This window comes from Gobius niger (genome assembly GCF_951799975.1).
Source record: "Gobius niger genome assembly, chromosome: 19".
NCBI lineage: Eukaryota > Metazoa > Chordata > Actinopteri > Gobiiformes > Gobiidae > Gobius > Gobius niger.
This window is the reverse complement of record NC_136870.1, coordinates 23,656,432-23,674,329: the sequence shown is the minus strand read 5'-3', so window position 1 is coordinate 23,674,329 and position 17,898 is coordinate 23,656,432. Positions and strand designations below refer to the sequence as shown.

General features: G+C 42.5%; 1 protein-coding gene across 1 annotated transcript in view; it reads right to left on the bottom strand.

The window, feature by feature from the left end:
* Window positions 1–17,898, bottom strand: part of LOC306978588 (testican-2) — a 105,647-nt gene that overhangs the window by 68,389 nt on the left and 19,360 nt on the right. The window lies entirely within an intron of this gene.

Genomic DNA, 17,898 nt, shown 5'->3' with positions numbered 1-17,898 from the left:
AAGGAATTGAGACGGGAGAAGTGATGGCAGTCTGGTGTAACGCAGGGGCCTGGAATTGAAACTCTTAACCCCCTGCCTTAAAGGGATAGATGCAAGTTAGCCCTTCTATACTCACTACTGCCACCTCATGTCACTTGTGTAACTGCAGCTTCTATATTAAAGGGATATTTCAGGATTTTTGACATAGGGCCTCAGTTCCTAGTTATCCAGAGTGTTGCTGATTTCTGGAGATGTTTTTTTAGTAATTCAAGCAGTTCTTATATTTGAAGAGTTTCATGGTGCTAGGCTAGTGCAAGGCTAGTGCATTTCTATGGTATCAGCTAGCCTGCATTAAAAAAAGTCTGACCACAGTCCACAGTGCACCAGAGGCAAATCACTTATAAAACCAGACTAATCATATAAATGTCTGTCGATAGAGTAATTTTAACCATATTTCAAATAAAATACCTTATATTTGAGCAGCATCAGCTTCGTGGTTGTATAAGCTACGCACCGGCGGAGTGATCTGCTAGAAAATAGTCCCTCAAAATGCGATCATTCATGTTATGCAAGGTCAGTTATATTTCAAAAATTACTCTATGGACACAGACATTTATATGGTTAGTCTGGTGTCATAAGTGATTTGCCTCAGGTGCACTGTGGAGCGGGTCAGACTGTTTTTAATGCAGGCTAGCTGATACCATAGAAATGTGCTAGCCTTGCACTAGCCTAGCGTCGCGAAACTCTTCAAATATAAGAACTGCATGAATTACAAAGAAAATATCTCCAGAAATCAGCAACACTCTGGATAACTAGGAAATGAGGCCTTATGTCAAAAATCCTGATATATCCCTTTAAGGCCAGACACCGCCAGGGCTCCTGGCAGAAAAAAACGTTTGGGTCAAGACCAGCTCTCTAAAAAAACAGTCATAATTCAATGCAATAGTCGAGTTGATGAGCAAAACAATCCCTTGGCTTGAACTAAAACAATATAAGCTACGAATCGAGGACAATAGTTGCATGTTGTTTCTGCCGAATAGCACTCAACACTTGAATCTTGGGAGTTACAATAAACTATTTCCTCTTATATTGACAATGTGAGGGGCATGAGGGTTATGTCGGAGAGGCCCATTGCTCATTATACGAGATCATGTGGGAACCATAACTCAAGAAAGCCCCACCAGAACAAGGGTATAAAAGGCGTCACATCCCTCTAGTGGAGGAGTTGTGTAATTGCATCTATGTAACGTTAGAGACTCTAATGGCTCTTGCTGCTAACTGTGGACCAGTGTCAGGTATAACGGGGCGTATGTCGATCTGATTGGCCCGACAGGCCCAAAAGTACGTTGGCCCACCGGGAAAACTTCCGATTCTCCCGATGGCCAGTGGAAACCCTGGAAACCGCACATGAATGGGGAAAATAAATAAACTGAGAGATATCAATTCAAAACTTTTGTTCTAGATCACTAACATAACTATGAGCAAAAAATGTATTGCAAGTTTTCTGTCATTTTATGTTTTCATGTAAAAATGGCATTAATCACAATCCTTTTTCTCTTTCTCAGGCTTAGACCAGTACCAGGAGACAACACTGAATGGATCGTCATGACTCGCAGAAGTCACTCACCTCCACTTCCTGCTTCGTCGTGGCGTCGCAGCGGCAGCATGTGGGAAAGAGAGGAGGAAAATATCAACACCAGGAACTGAAATGTCCCTTTAAAGGGAGCTGTAGCTTCTGAACCAGTTTATTTAAAGCATGGTTGATGTGTTTTTTTGCAGGTATTCTGTGACAGTTTCAATTTCAACCACTTCTTGCTCACAGTGTTTCAATTTGATTGATTGATTGATTTTATCTCCCAAGGGAAAAATTCGACTTGGAGGAGGTTTGGAAGTAAATGCAATATTTATTGATTTTACTTGGATTCAGCATCAGGGACAAAGGAACAGGCCGCTCTCCTCTTAAGTGCTTGCCCCATTTCACCCATACAAAATGTTTCCTTTAATTATTTTTTCAACATATTTTTGCCATTTCTCAAGATTTGTTTACCTTTACCAATTTTTCCTTTTTTAGCCACAATTTCTCCCAATTTTCACCAATTTCTTTACAAAATTCTTCCCAATTTTTCCCACATTTTTGCCAATTTTTTCTTTTTTGTACCCCCTTTTCTGATTTTTTGGCCCATTTCCCCCCTTTATTTTTTGGGGAGGCCTCAAAAAAAGGAAGTTGCGCTCATGAAGTTAGTTTGAGTTGGTGTTTATACATTACCATGACAACACGGTTCCCTGAAAGTTGATATTTTGTGTTTATAAACTCATCCCTGTACATAAAAGCGTCTTTCACAGTAGCTAAGAATAGAATAGATCACCGCAAAGCATCATGGGGTGTAAAGCCAGTCAAACAAGGGCTCATTTTGCTACAAAACATGTTCAAATGCCAAGGAAGTAGCGTGAAGAAGAAGAAGAAGAAGAAGAAGAAGAAGAAGAAGAAGAAGGAAAAAGAAGGAAAGAGAAGAAGGAGAAGAAGGAGAAGAAGAAGAAAAGGAAGGAGAAGAAAAAGAAGAAGGAAGAGGAAGAAGAAGGAAGGAAGAAGAAGAAGGAAAGAGAAGAAGGAGGGAAAGAAGGAGAAGAAGGAAGAAGAAAGAGAAGAAGGAGAAGAAGAAAAAGAATAAGAAGGACGAGGAAGAAGGAAGAAGAAGGAAAGAGAAAAAGAACGAGGAAAAGAAGGAGTAGGAGAAGGAAGAAGAAGAAGGAGAAGAAAAAGAAGGAAAGAGAAGGAGAAGAAGGAGAAGAAGAAGAAGAAGAAGAAGAAGAAGAAGAAGAAGAAGAAAAAGAAGAAGAAGAAGAAGAAGAAGGAAAAGAAGGAGAAGAAGAAGGAGGAAGGAGAAGAAAAAGAAGGAAGAAGAAGAAGCCGATGCTAGCAACTTATTGAGGAAGAAAGCAACGGAACAAGACCCTGCGGCTCCGCTAAGTGACAATGACATCGTCGATGATGGCGCATCACCTGAATGTAAGTCTGAGATGATACAAATCTGTTTGCCAAGTTAAGAATGAGTTTGGACGAAACACTTAAAATTCAAAACTCCTGCTCCATCTTTCTTTCTTTGCAAACCAAAAGGTACATCAGGTACATGGCCTTTAGAAATGACTCATAAATGCTAAAAATCTCCAAAATAGACTTTTCTCTCCCCCCTCTCTCTCTCTCATTTGCATGCGCAGACTCTCCCTCCCGCCTGACAGTTATAGCTGCTGTAAAAACGCCAGCGCCTAATGCGAGTTTATTATAGTTACGCAGCCTATTTTCTCCGGGGACAATATAATCTTCCGGGTGGATTACGAGCGCACATTAAGCGAGGATGATCGGCCATTTTGACGCTTTTTGGCTCCCGTTCCCCCTCGTCACCGCAGGCTTATTTTCCAACGCAGTGTTTACAAGCTTCGAACTGGCAGGACAAACACAGGAGGCGTGGCCGGGCCAGAGGACGCCGGATCAGGCCGGGAAGGGCAGAGTCCGGAGAGTAAATAGGCAAAATTGAAAAAGGGATTTAATACTGTGTAGAATGAGCCCAGACATGTTCACCACAACTGCCTCTAAAATCCTGCACTGTCACTCAAAAAGTGGCATCATGCACAAGCTTAATTTAGAAGGTGCAGTTACACGTATGACCTAAGTAGTGAGTATAAAATGGCCAACTTGCATCTAGTCCCTTTAAAGACGTATATCTGGGATCAGGGGGGGATTTCTTCGAATTCCCGAGGGGTGTGATGGACAAATGTATTAACCAATCAGAGCAAGTGGTTTTGTTTTGGTCACGTTAACACAAATGGCTGAGAGAGTGCCGACCCGGCCACAGCGGGACTGGCTGTACATCCCCGTCGAGTTTTATTTGATTTTTAAGCTGTTGAAGTGACATAGATTGAGGTAAAGTTTCCCACTGACTTAACATGGTTGGCACGGCAACAGTTTAAAGTTGTTTACCTTCATCTATGTCACTTCCTGTCAGTGTGAAACACCAAACATGACAAAAATGGCCAAGCTAAAGAAAGCTGGGTACAATTTAGCAAAATCTTAAATATAATTGTGTTTTCCTATGCACTTTAAAGGGACTGGATGCAAGTTGGTCATTGCTATGCTCACTACTGCCACCTCAGGTCTTACGCGTAATTGCAGGTTCTATATTAAGCTCATGCATGACGGCACTTTTTGAGTGACAGTGCAGGATTTGGGGTGAACAGGTCTGGGCTCATTCTAAACATTAGGACATGGCTGGAACGTGTAGGGGGAGGAAAATACTTAATTTTAACATTTTTAAACTCCATCTAGTCCCTTTAAGGAAGAACACAAGGCAGCGCGAGTGTCAGTGTTGCTTGTAATAAACCACGCCTCTGTCAACCTCTTTTTTGATAAGCGACCCCCTCTCGCCAGTGGTGCCGGCACACAGCGCAAAAGCTGTGCCCATGCAAGATGACCTCCATCTTTGGAGCAGTGCTGTCCTTGCGCCAGGTGGAAGATCTGGCCCAAAGACTCATTAGCAACTCAGTTCAGATTTTAAACATTGATGAACACGAATGCTCAACGGCTGTTTCAATCAGTTTACGTTTGGAACGGGACAAAAATACTCTTACAATCCATGTGTGAAAATGATATGATGAAGCACTCTTTCACACTGTGAGCCTGATGAATCCTGGCATTGTCATCCAATTTAGGAAAATGGCTGCACCATCAGTGAAGAAGATAAGATTGAACTTCATTTATCTCACAATGGAAAAATCAGCTCTCAAGAAACACTAAGGGGGTGCAAAAAATCTAAAAGAAATCCATTAATGGAATAACCTGGTCATTCAGGCTGTTAGACTGTTAAATCCTGTTGAACTTTTTCAGACAGTGCACAAGACAGTCTCCAAACTCCAGTTTTATACATTCTAAAATCTAAATGGGTTTGTTATTGTGGCTCGTTTTGACGACACAATCCCGAGGGAACATGAACATGAAGGAATGAAGCATAAACCAACCCAAGGTCTTTCTCTCAAAGTCAAACCCTCGGCATCAACACACGCCCGGGCCTCTAAAACACTCATTAGCCATAAAAGTCCACAGCACACATTCAATTTTTAAATTATATTGACTTTCACCAACTCCTCTTAAGTCTAACCTTGAGTCTGGCAGCGGACAGGGACGGTCTCTGTTCTCAGGAGCGACTCGCCCATCAGTCTCTCCTCTCTGCAGGGCTGAGGGAGTTATTTCAGCACGTCCTGCGGTAAATAAACCCCCGTCTGTATGTACACACACGAGCGCCGATAGCTGTCGAATGAACTGAGATATACTGGAGCTGAGAGTCATGAATCAGCGTACGGGGCACTTCGGGACAAAGAGGGAATCGGGGAGTGGTAGCAAGTCATGGTGGCATATGGAGCCAGTTTCTGAAGAAAATATAAGGATGTGGCGTGTGTTATAACCTGCCCCTATTTCCTATAAGGCTTCCCGCAGCTAATAGCAATCCTACTTCTATGTGTTTTTCACAGTCTATTGCAGCGGTAGGAAACCTCTAATTAAAACCTGTGGTGCCTGGATGAAAAAAGTAAGCCCATAATGTGTATTTATATGTGTGACAATCTGCAGCAAGAGTATGAGGCAAAATCTGCTCACTAGTGTTCTGGCTAATGGACGTTCATTGGAGAATAAGATGGTGAAAGACTGTTGTGGAGCGGAGGGAGCTGTGCAGGAGGAAGAGGAAGGAGGAGGTGGAGGAGCTGACCAGTGCAGGACACCACGCTCTGAAACAGGGACAAACCCAGGAGGCGCTGCACTGTTTCAGAGGGTTTTCTGCGTGCTACGGTTTCCCCGACCTCCAAAAACATGCTGCTCGGGTTGGCCCACAGTGGCGGCGCGGCTCAGTCGCTGCGGCTCAGGACTAACACCTGAACACAATCTCCTTGTACGGCTGCACAATGACAAATAAAGCACTTACATACTAAATAAATAATGAGTTAAACTTAATTCATCATGAACACTTCATTAGTTATGCAAGTTGGTCATTTTATGCTCACTACTGCCACCTCAGGTGATATGTGTAACTGCAGCTTCTATATTAAGCTTGTGCATGATGGCACTTCAGACCCGAATTAACACCTTTCTGAGTGACAGTGCAGGATTTTAGAGGCAGTTGTGGTGAACAGGTCTGAGCTCATTCTACACATTAGGACATGGCTGGAACATGTAGGGGGAGGAAAATACATAATTTTAACATTCTTAAACTCCCTATAGTCCCTTTAAGTGTGACTAACACTTAATATCACCTTAAAGGGATTATAGGGAGTTCCAGCCATGTCCTAATGCAGTGGTTCCCAACGTTTTTTGTCTTTCGTACCACCCGTGTACCCCCTACATCAAGGGTGTTACAGTTTATTAACAAAGTAATTAATTAAAAGTGGTATTTGTAAGAAAAAGGACAATGTTGCAGTCAAAATAAACCTAAAATTCTCCCAAAGCAACACATTTTACTGAAAAATAGAGCTTTTCCTATAAAAAATTATGTTACATTTTCCCCTTTTTTCAATCTGAAATAGTTCCAAGTACCCCCTGCTAGGTCCTCGAGTACCCTCAGGGGTCCCTGTACCCCTGGTTGCAAAACACTGTCCTAATGTGTAGAATGAGCCCAGACCTGTTCAAAAAATCCTGCACTGTCACTCAAAAAGGTGTTAATTCGGGTCGGAAGTGCCGTCATGCAAGAGCTTAATATAGAAGGTGCAGTTACACGTATGACCTGAGGTGGCAGTAGTGAGTATTAAATGGACAAATTGCATCCAGCCCCTTTAACTACTACAGTTAATGCCTAACTCATAATGAATAGTTCTTCACATACTTCAATTATTCGTTGTTAAAGGGGCTAGATGCAAGTTGGCCATTTTATACTCACTACTGCCACCTCATGTCATGCGTGTAAACTGCACCTTCTATATTAAGCTCGTTTTTGAGTGACAGTGCAGGATTTTAGAGGCAGTTGTGGTGAATAAGTCTGAGCTCATTCTACACATTAGGACATGGCTGAAACATGTAGCGGGAGGAAAATACATAATTTTAACATTTTTAAACTCCGTATAGTCCCTTTAAGTAGTTAGTGAATGTTAGTCACATCAAACTAATGTATAGTTCATGATGAATTAAGTGTTATTAACTCATCATTTATTAACGTTTAATATCAACGTGTTACCCAGAAGACTGTTTTTAAACCTCTGATATGCTCGGCATGTTCCCTTTAAGGAGAAATCAGGGCACATTATCCTGACTTTGTCGATTTCTACTTTTGCGACATTGAGATTTCCTGCATAAATCTAAATGGAGGACATTGCCGCGGTTCTCAGTGTTCCCTTTAAAGGACAGATTTTACAAAGGCCACTGCAATTTCTCGAAAGTGAGGCCATTTTGAAAAGTTGGAACAATAGTACCGGGAACATCGAATTACAGCCTGTCAAACGGCACTTAACTCTGAAGCCTGGAGATTATACTGCGGTATAGGAAGAACAGGCACAATTAACATGTTCTCAAATGGAATAGTTGAGCAGTTCATATTTCAGACTCAAATGCCAATGCTCCTGGATGTGTCAAAAAACGAGCAGCGTGAAGTTAATCCGGAGCTTTGTCACAAATCTAATCGCAATCGAGTCAAAACTGCACACGACACGGATCTATCCAGCTAATGTTATTCATCCTCGATCACAAATTGAATTACCGTCGCTGCAAATCCCATCAGATGACCAGTGCAGCGCTTCCCTCCCCGCGTCTCCCTCCTCATTGAAATGCAGGGCTGGTATTTGCAGAGCGGATATCACTCTCGCGGCGGGAGACCACAGTTAGAGGTTAAACGACGAGGCGGACATTTTGATTTTTTCGTTTTGCCGCGAGTCTGGAGTCATTTACTGCAGATGTACGTACACCAAGGGTTTGTGAAGATGATGGTGACGGATGGACCGGGATGTGGGGTGTTATTATTTAGGGACAGGGGACGACGGTGTTTCGACAAGGGGGGCATGACTTGGGTCAAAAATCACTAATATAGACTCCATCTGCGGGTCATTTCTAAAGCATTAGGCCGTCTGCTGTTGTTTGAAATACTTATGGACGCCTTAGCATAACGAGTAATGTCCAGGTCTTTGTGAATCCAATCACTTCCCCCAATCTCTCTCATTGAGTTGTATCGGCTGCTGCTCCAACTCAAAATATGACATGGCAAACTAGAATGTCATTAGCACAACCGATCTAATCTTATAGCATGCTAGCAAATCAATGAAGCTGTGATGAACGTACTTTTAGCTTAAAGCAGCTTGCGTGGTCAGCCAGAATACACGCTTTTCTTATTCTTTTCAAAGACGTGTCTCTGGGATCAGGGGGGATTTCTTCAAATTCCCAATGGGTGTGATTGACAAGCGTATCAACAATCAGAGAAAAGCCGGATATGATGCAAACGGTAAGCGGCGTATTTTGTCAACAAGGAAGTTTGTGGTTTCACGAAGAATCGGCCAGAAGAGCGGAGACACATGTGAACAATTCTGTTTTATTGTGAGAGAAATCAGGTCCAGGCACTCATATTTTGCAAAAGTAGAAGAGGCTTTATTAATGGGCCAGAAAAATTAAAATATTTCTGGCCCATTAATAAAGCCTTTTCTACTTTTTCTACTACTACAAAATATGAGTGCCTGGACCTGATCTCTCTCTCCACATCCCATTGCCTCCTTCCATGAGCACCATTTTTTGCTGGATACCAGAAGCTCCCAGTTCTAATTTCTGTTAATTCTGTTTTATTATTAGAACTTGTTATTTTAGTGAGGCAGAAGGTTTGTTTACCTGCTTTATAGTTTCAATAACTTCCTGTGATCTTCCTCAGAATCGTCGCCTGGTGGTGAAGGTGACGTGTCAAAGGCAGCTTCCATGGATTTACCCAACAGTAAGGAGAGCTTGCGCCCCCTACTGACTGACGCCTTCTCCAGGATGGCATCATAGGCGTAGGATAAGGTTTAGTCTTTATTGTACCGGTTCATTGACGTTGGTGCATGTTTCCTGATCTCGATGGCTTCTCATAGAGCTTTAATAGTTTAAATCAAGACAACACCATTTTCCAAGTTTTTTTTGCCACAAAAACTTAAAGAGACTCTATGCAAGTTGGCCATTTTATACTCACTACTGCCACCTCAGATCATATGTGTAACTGCAGCTTCTATATTGAGCCTGTGCGTGACGGCACTTCGGACCCGAATTAACACCTTTGTGAGTGACAGTGCAGGATTTTAGAGGCAGTTGTGGTGAACAGGTCTGAGCTCATTCTACACATTAGGTATTAGAACATGAGTGGAACATGTAGGGGGAGGAAAATACGTAATTTTAACATTTTTAAACTCCATATAGTCCCTTTAAGGAACTGCAATGAAGTGCAAGTTTCCAGCGCTATGGGTATTTCCATGTGATGCAGCTGTTGCGCTGTGTGCCTGTGTCACTTAGGCGTCGATTATAAAAAGAGAAGAGGCCGACTGAGGCGTGGTTTATTACAAGCAGCACTGAGAGCGGTCTCTGATGGCAGCCTCACATTCATTTTCTCGTTTACATCGCGCTGCCTTGTGTTCTTCCTTAAAGAGGGGGTATTATTCTTTTTTCAATCACATAGCACCCGTCTATATCACACTACAGTGATGACGAAACCTTCTGTTGGTCTGTAAATGCAGTAAATTAGAATAACTGCCTTGTATAAAAGTGCTCTCTCAAAATGGCTGCAGCGAATGTCTGAAATAGGCCTCTGTCTCTTTAAGAACCTCTGGGCCTTTCAGACACGCCCCCTCCACACGCTGTCTGTGGCATCAGTGGGGAGGGGGTTCTGCTGAGGACCAGTGGTTGGTTACTCGGCTGGTGACGAAAGCTCGGAGGCGTCTCCAGGAGGTGGGGGCGTTCCTAGGAGGACTCAGGCAAACCTATCCCTAAAATGGCTGCCAACACAGTTTTTACAGATTACTCAAAAATACGTGAATGTGCCAAGGCAACACTTCAGGGAATAACATAATAACATGATGTAAAGCTTGGAAAAGTCGTTTTTGCATAATACCCCCCTTTAAGCATTACAGGCTCTCACAAGTAAAAACTTTAGATTCACCCCATCATGAGCTAAACAATGTTTGTGTAGCTACAGCCGGTCCCGCTGTGGTGCAGATCGGCACTCACTCGGCCGTAATTGCGTTAACGTGACCAAAACAAAAGCACGTTCACCCCCACTCTCCCACCATCCCTCTAACTCACGCCGTCCCGGCCGCGGAGTCTGGTTGGAGGAAAAGGCTGTAGTAACATCGCCATTGGCCATGGCTGTTTCTCCATGTCTAGGAGCTGCAAGATCTCAAAGTGTGCTCCTACTAAGCGCAAAATGTTATGCTATAGTCTGTTTCGAAACACAAGATCGGGCCCAGGGAGTCATTAGCAACTCAGTTCAGATTTTAAATGCAGGAGATGTTTCAATCAATGTAAGAACGGGACAAAAATTGTTTTTATAGATGGCAAACAAGAAAATCCTCTTAGAGAAGATGAAGCATCAACATCAGCGCAGGTACATTGTTTTGTATTTTACAAGTGGTTAATTCGGTTCCTCTGTGACTGGATCGATATGAAACTTTTCTCGATTTGAGGCTATTTGCAAAGTTCCAGACAGTCCTGCTTTTGAACAGATCAAAAAAGCAGGAGTGGATGACCAGGCCACCCCAGAACACGTCCAATGATGGATTTCGTGGCTTGCTTCGCCCTTCCAACCCAGAGTCAACCTCCCTCCCGCTTGCCCCGCACTTTTGCCACAGTTTGCAGGTCCAACAGCGTCAAACCTGGCCATTTAGCTCGGTCTAATGCATTTGAAAGTAGCCGAGACCGCGGTGGGTCCGGCAGCATTGGCCTCTCAGAGCGTTTTACTTTTTCTGTGCCAGCGGGACATTTTCAGACAAAGAAAGAAAGAAAGACATTACCGCCAAGACTTTTACCCGAACGCGAAATGGAGGGGCGACATAATGACACCAGAAAAAAGGCCAAATCGCTCCCCCGCTGCCTCTGCTTCTGCCGATGCTCCTGCTGCTGCTGCTGCCGCCCAGAGACCCAGGGAGAGATTTATGGAAATTTGTTTGTTCGCCCTTTTCGGAGGTTTTTCAGAGAGGGAAAGGATGCAGAATAATTTGCAGACATTACGCTGAAGGAGCAGTGGATTGTGGGAGGTCGAGGGGACACGGCTGACGAATGTTGGACAGAAGTTGTAGCATTTAGGGCTCGAACACAAAGTTGCTCCAACATCTATTGCCAAGATTTGCACAAAACTTTGGAACGAAAAGAGATGGAGGCTTACTTAGGTTTTCAAGGTTTCAAACAATCCCTCCCTGGTCCTGCTTTGCCACCAGAGAGCTCTGTAATATTGCAATGAATTTCTAAAAAGATTTACTTAAAAGAAGGATCTCGTCCTTATATAACTGCAGTGCGTATTTGCGTGTCTATCCCCCTTTTTTACTCAGAAAAACTTTTACAATTTTAAAACGTGGAGAAATGGTGGAATAAAAGCTAAACAATGAGCAAAGATACAAAAAAGCCATTTGGGTCTTGTGCTTGTGTGCTGGGAAATAGTTCTCATGCTACAGATCAGTAATGACTGGGATAGACAGGATACACTTGATGTACAAGCGTTTAGGTAAAGAGGGAAGGCATTAAGAATAAAAAATCTGACATTATTCAATTATCTTCAAAGCATAAGAAGTTCTTCAACAATTTGATTAAGTAAAAGTGTACTTGCTAACCAAAAAACAGTGACGTTTAATGTCTTACCAGTCTGTCAGAGGACAATGGATGGAATTTCGCTATTGTGCTAATTTACGTTGATTAAAGGGACTATACAGAGTTTGAAAATGTTAAAATTAAGTATTTTCCTCCCCTACGTGTTCCAGCCATGTCCTAATGTGTAGAATGAGCTCAGACCTGTTCACCACAACTGCTGCTAAAATCCTGCACTGTCATTACTTCGGGTCCGAATTGCCGTCATGCATGAGCTTAATATAGAAGGTGCAGCTACATGTATGACCTGAGGTGGCAGTAGTGAGTATAAAATGGCTAACTTGCATCTTGTCTAGTGATGGGCAAAAAACCCGGCGCTCTGGAGCTTGTATCGCTCTTCCTGAAAGCAGATTGCTTTGAAACACTGCGTCAGAGCCTGTTTCGGTAACGGTTGGTCATGTGACCAAAGTTTCTATTGTCTCAAAAAAATTTGTATTAGTGTCTCAGAGCAAGTCATCGGCTCAGAGCGTTTCACTGCTGCCCTGGTTCATATAGCGATGAAAATCATTAATGATACAGTCAATAAATGTGCTGTATTTCTCCCATTTCCCATTTAAAGGAATAGGCCACTGTTTTTACATACTGAGATATGTTCTTACCTGAGCTTGAATGAGTTCATTTGTACCTGTCTGGTCGTTTCGGATGTTGAACTACTCCTGGTATTATTACGCCTTACAATATAGTTCTTCTATTTTCACCTTGTTTGGAGCTATAGAGGAGAGGAGGCGAGGCTAAACGCCGTCTGTGCTGTGTTTACGTGACTGAGGGCACGTGTGAAGACCAGACAGGTACAAATGAACTCGTCTAAGCTCAGGTAAAAACATATCTCAGTATGGAAAAACAGTGGTCTATTCCTTTAACCACATCTATGTGGTTAAAGTGGCAGAGGGATAAATGCTTTTCCTATTCTTTACAATGTCCTGCTTTTGAACAGATACAAAAGCACATGTGGATGTCTGAGCAGGCGATGGAAACGTGAGGAGCCCGATATACAGCAAATAGTGGAACTGAATGAAATAAATACATTGCACATTGATGTCCTGCCCCTGAGCAGCAGAGCCACAGGTGACTGAGGCCCCGCCCACTGGAGCTCCGTGAAGCTCAGACCCACATCAGAAAATAACTCTTATTTATCGACCTATATGATTGACTTGAACATTCAAACATCAATATCAGGCTGCAAATAATAAAACTGCCACACGTCTGTTTGAAACTTCTCTTGTACAGTTGTGTTTATGAGAAGTTGCAATGATAAAGTTTGTCCACAAGAGGTCAGTGTTCAAACAGAATGAAACAGGTCAGAGACTTCGAACCTTACCTGACTTTTTTGCCAGGAAATCGATAAAGTTTTAAGAGGCTGTCCTATTTTTACTAAATAGAATGGATGAAAAGAAATAAGCCAAATCGTTTCAATAACTTCTGGTGTTAATAGTTGAACAATTTTTTTTACTTTCATTCAATGATTTCTAATGCTTTGCCCTGACTTAATGCGGCAGCAGCAGCAACACGGTTCGGTAATAAATCTTGTGACACTGCAGCAGGTTGGCCATGGTGAATATGTGGCAATTAAAGACGCTCAAATACTGTACTCTCCATTTCAGATTGTGCTTTTGAGAAAACCTTATACCACACGGGAAACACACACAGAGGGGGGAGGGGGTGCAGAGGTGCATTATGGGATTGCGCCTTGGCCCCGGTCTGAAGCAGAGCAGTAGACATTGATCATCCATGTGCAGAGCTCCGGGGAAACTGCATGTTATTACCGAGCGAGAAACAAGCCCGCAATGCACCACTGCAGAACACTAAAAATCTGTTTTCTATGACTTTGTATGGAAGCAACGGAGCAGAGGTTCTCAAACTGTGGTGCGCGGTCACTTTTTAATCGTTACCAGGGTTTGTACAGGTCAGCAAGTCCAATGTAACACTCTTTAATGCGATTTTTATGCACAAATTATATGTTTAATGCCACAAATACAGAAAAATGTGTGCATAATTCACCTTTTAAGAGCAATTTTGATGCAACGAGAAACTTGTGGGCAAAAAAGAAGAATCGCAGCTGAATGTACTGTATTTTGGGAGCATTTTTGTTCAAGTGTGTTCTTCACAAGCGCCATTGATTTGCTAACATGCCGTTTGGTGAGAGCGAAAGTTTTTATTTTTTACAATTTTATCATGTGTTAGTAGTAGTTACAGTAGTTACAGTAGTGATGGGATTTACGGCCCTTTATTGGGAGCCGCAACTTTGAGAAAAAAAGACTGGCTGAATGAAGCTGAATGAAACTCGACTATATTAAAGGAGGGGCCGATGGCACAGACCGGTTGCCGTTCTTCCATCAGTCTACCCCAGGGCAGCTGTGGCTACAATAACAGCTTACCAAGTATGGAGTGAATGAAAAATGCAATGTAGCGTCTTTGAGTGTCCAGAAAAGCACTATATAAAACCGATGCATTATTATTATTACTACTAAAACATGTACAATAGGTGCCCCTCTGAGGCCAGGACTCCCCAGAAAAAGAGATTCTTAATCTCAGTGGGACTTTCCTGGTTAAATAGAGGTCAATAAAAACTAAAATGGTCACATTTAGAGAGTGCCTTTCTACCTGCTTTAGGCACTCAAAGCACTTTACATCAAGGAACCAGACACTCTCTCATTCACACAGCAGTGAACGCTGACACTGGGGGAAAGGTGGGTGAAGTGTCTTGCCCAAGGACACAATGACAGTGTACACCTTAGCCTTATGGACAAAAGTATTTTTGCTAAGTCAAGGCACAGCATTTTTATTTACCTGGCATTTCCTACACAAGCTAAACTAAAACTACACGGCTTTCTTAATATAGATCAGGGGTTGGCAAGTTTGTGTCGTGGAGGCTGATTTTCTTCATTTCCAAAACGCCTAGGGCTGAAACTCACAATTGTAGCCCAAAGGGACTTGTTGGGAGGCTGCCTGATTATCTCGCATGTGAACTAAACTACAGCTCAAGATACAACTCTAGGTCACATGACAGTTTAGTTCTGAAAAATGGACTCATGAAGAATGACAAAGGAAAAAGAGGCTTTTCTTATTATTATGCTGCCCACAAATGGAACAAACTACAAAAAACTCTGTAGTGCCCATTTTCTAAATGTAAATATTGTATTGTTGTTCTTTGCAATGAAACAGGGCACTCATGAAAAAGAGGGTCTTGTTCTCTCATTGGGCCTTCCCTGTATAAATAAAGATTTAAAGGGGCTAGATGCAAGTTTAGCCATTTTATACTCACCACTGCCACCTCAGGTCATACGTGTAACTGCACCTTCTATATTAAGCTCGTGCATGACGACACTTCGGACCCGAAGTAACACCTTTTTGAGTGACAGTGCAGGATTTTAGAGGCAGTTGTGGTGAACAGGTCTGAGCTCATTCTACACATTAGGACATGGCTGGAACATGCAGGGGGAGGAAAATACTTAGTTTTAACATTTTTAAACTGCGTATAGTCCCTTTAATTAAAAAAAATAAAATAAAGTAAAGCTTTTTTCTACAAATACAAGTTTTGCACATAATATATGACCTAATGCGGTGTTTTGCTGGGAAATGTGAAAATATTGACAGTATTTTTCACACTTTAGAGTCATTTTCACTTATTTGGTCTCTTATGTATAAATGTTTCTTCAAAATTCTCTTGGGGATCAAAGGTTTTATGCTGGAGAGCCACATTTGGATCATAGTTATTTAAAATATCAAAGATGAGCTTCCTAAACTCGACTGACGAGCAGTGAGACGGACAAACCCTGACCTCAGCAGCGAAGCCCGCAGCCTCCTCCGTCAGAACACAGTCTAGACAAACAGGACACATTTCGGTAAGTTGCATCATTACGCCCCTGTAGTTTTTATCCCTCTCGGGCTCCTGTAGTTGTAGTCCTTATTGCTGAAGCGGTGAAACATCAAACACTCACGCTCCGCATCTGTCTGGGCCGGTCCGGGAGGCGAGGCTCTAATTGGAGAGGAGAGGGGAGCAGCTCGGGCCAGGGAGGTTTTCGTGCAGACTTTGTATCTTGCTGCAGTTCTCGCGTCATTAGTAAAGAAAAAATAATATATATATATAGCACAATCCTTGAAGTGTAACTTAGAAGAAAGTCCCCTGAGAGACTGGCTGAATATAATACCAGCAGAGCACGAGCAATGAGACAGCAATAAAAAGCTGAACCCGCCCTGCACTCTTCGACGCCGCTTTATTTAGTTTTCCCCCCAGACATAGTAAATGATATTCTCTGCTTCATGGACAAAGCACAGCCCTGCTCCTCTGGCACTTTTTTGGGGCGGTTTCAAAACTCAATAAATTGGGCAGGAATTAGATATTTTTAAAAAATAAAATCCCTCTGAAAAAAAAAAACTGACTGAGAAGTTGTTTGTGACGTTTATATTTCTCCCGTCTTTAGCTGCTGCTGTCTCCCGGAAAATAAATGCCCATATTTGGATCACAGCATCGCCTTTCGTGCTACACGTGGATACCAAACTGTCAACATTTCCTGACACAAAGAAAAGTAATAAAACAAGCAAAGTAAAGAGTGAGTTTGGCCTTTTTTTACTCTGACATTAAAACAAAGATGTTAAAGAGAGTAGATGCAAGTTGGTCATTTTATGCTCGCTACTGCCACCTCAGGTCTTACGTGTAACTGCAGCTTCTATATGCACAGTGACAGTGCAGGATTTTAGAGGCAGTTGTGGTGAACAGGTCTGGGCTCATTCTACACATTAGGACATGGATGGAACATGTAGGGGGAGGAAAATGCTCAATTTTAACATTTCTAAACTCCGTATAGTCCCTTTAAGGTAGAAAACTAGCTAAAAATATCAACATTGACCACTGTGTGAAATATTACTGTATCCTCAACAACTTTTAACGTAGTCAGCCAGCTCCGACAGAGGTACAGCATGAAAAGTTGGAAAAGCTTTTTTAAAGAGGGGGTATTATGCTTTTTTCAATCCCATAGCACCAGTCTATATCACACTACAATGATGACGAAACCTTCTGTTGGTCTGTAAATGCAGTAAATTAGAATAACTGCCTTGTATAAAATGTCTCTCTCAAAATGTCTGTAGTGAATGTCTTGAAATAGGCCTCTGTCTCTTTAAGAACCTCTGACCCTTTCCGACACGCCCCCTCCACACGCTGTCTGTGGCATCAGTGGGGAGGGGGTTCTGCTGAGGAGCAGTGGTTGGTTACTCGGCTGGTGACGAAAGCTCGGAGGCGTCTCCAGGAGGTGGGGGCGTTCCTAGGAGGACTCAGGCAAACCTATCCCTAAAATGGCCGCCATCAGAGTTTTTACAGATTACTCAAAAATACGTGAATGTGCCAAGGCAACACTTCAGGCATGTTTTTAATGAGGGAATGACATAATAACATGATGTAAAGCTTGAAAAAGTCGATTTTGGATAATACCCCTCCTTTAAGTGTTGTTTTTTCTTTTATTTCAAGACTATTTACATTGTAGATTCTCAGCCATCCAACCATCCATCCATTTTCTTCCACTTTCCGTTGCCGGGTCGTACATCACATTGCACCAGCCCCTTATGGCTCCTCCTTTCTGCTTTAGTCCCGTTACGTCTGAAGAATAAACTCTCCTCCTTGTCTCTTCTGTAGATCCTAAATCCTTCAATCAGTTTCATTTCACTGTTTACATTCCACAAAGGTTTATGCGCCCTCCACATCTTGTTCTATTGTCTCTGTTAGTGTCACAGCGCCTCACACAGGCCTGGAAGTTTGGATATATATTTTTTACTATTTATTGAAACAGCTGTGCAGCAAAGAGGAGTGGGGGAGTAGGAGTGGCTTATTTGACCAAACTACTGGATGCTTTGTGTCAGCTGTTTTATATCAATCATGCATTTTCTAACCAACAAACCTGGGGAAAGCATAAAACCCCATCTTTAACGACAAGACAGAGAAACACCTGCAGATTGTTTTGGGTTTTTCAGTCACAGGAAAACTTTAAAGGATTCAATTTGACGTGTGGCATTGACTTGACCTGCACAATAACACAAAATGATGCATTGAGGCAGGGAATTACATTATTGGAGACATTTTTAACGCCACAGACACTAAC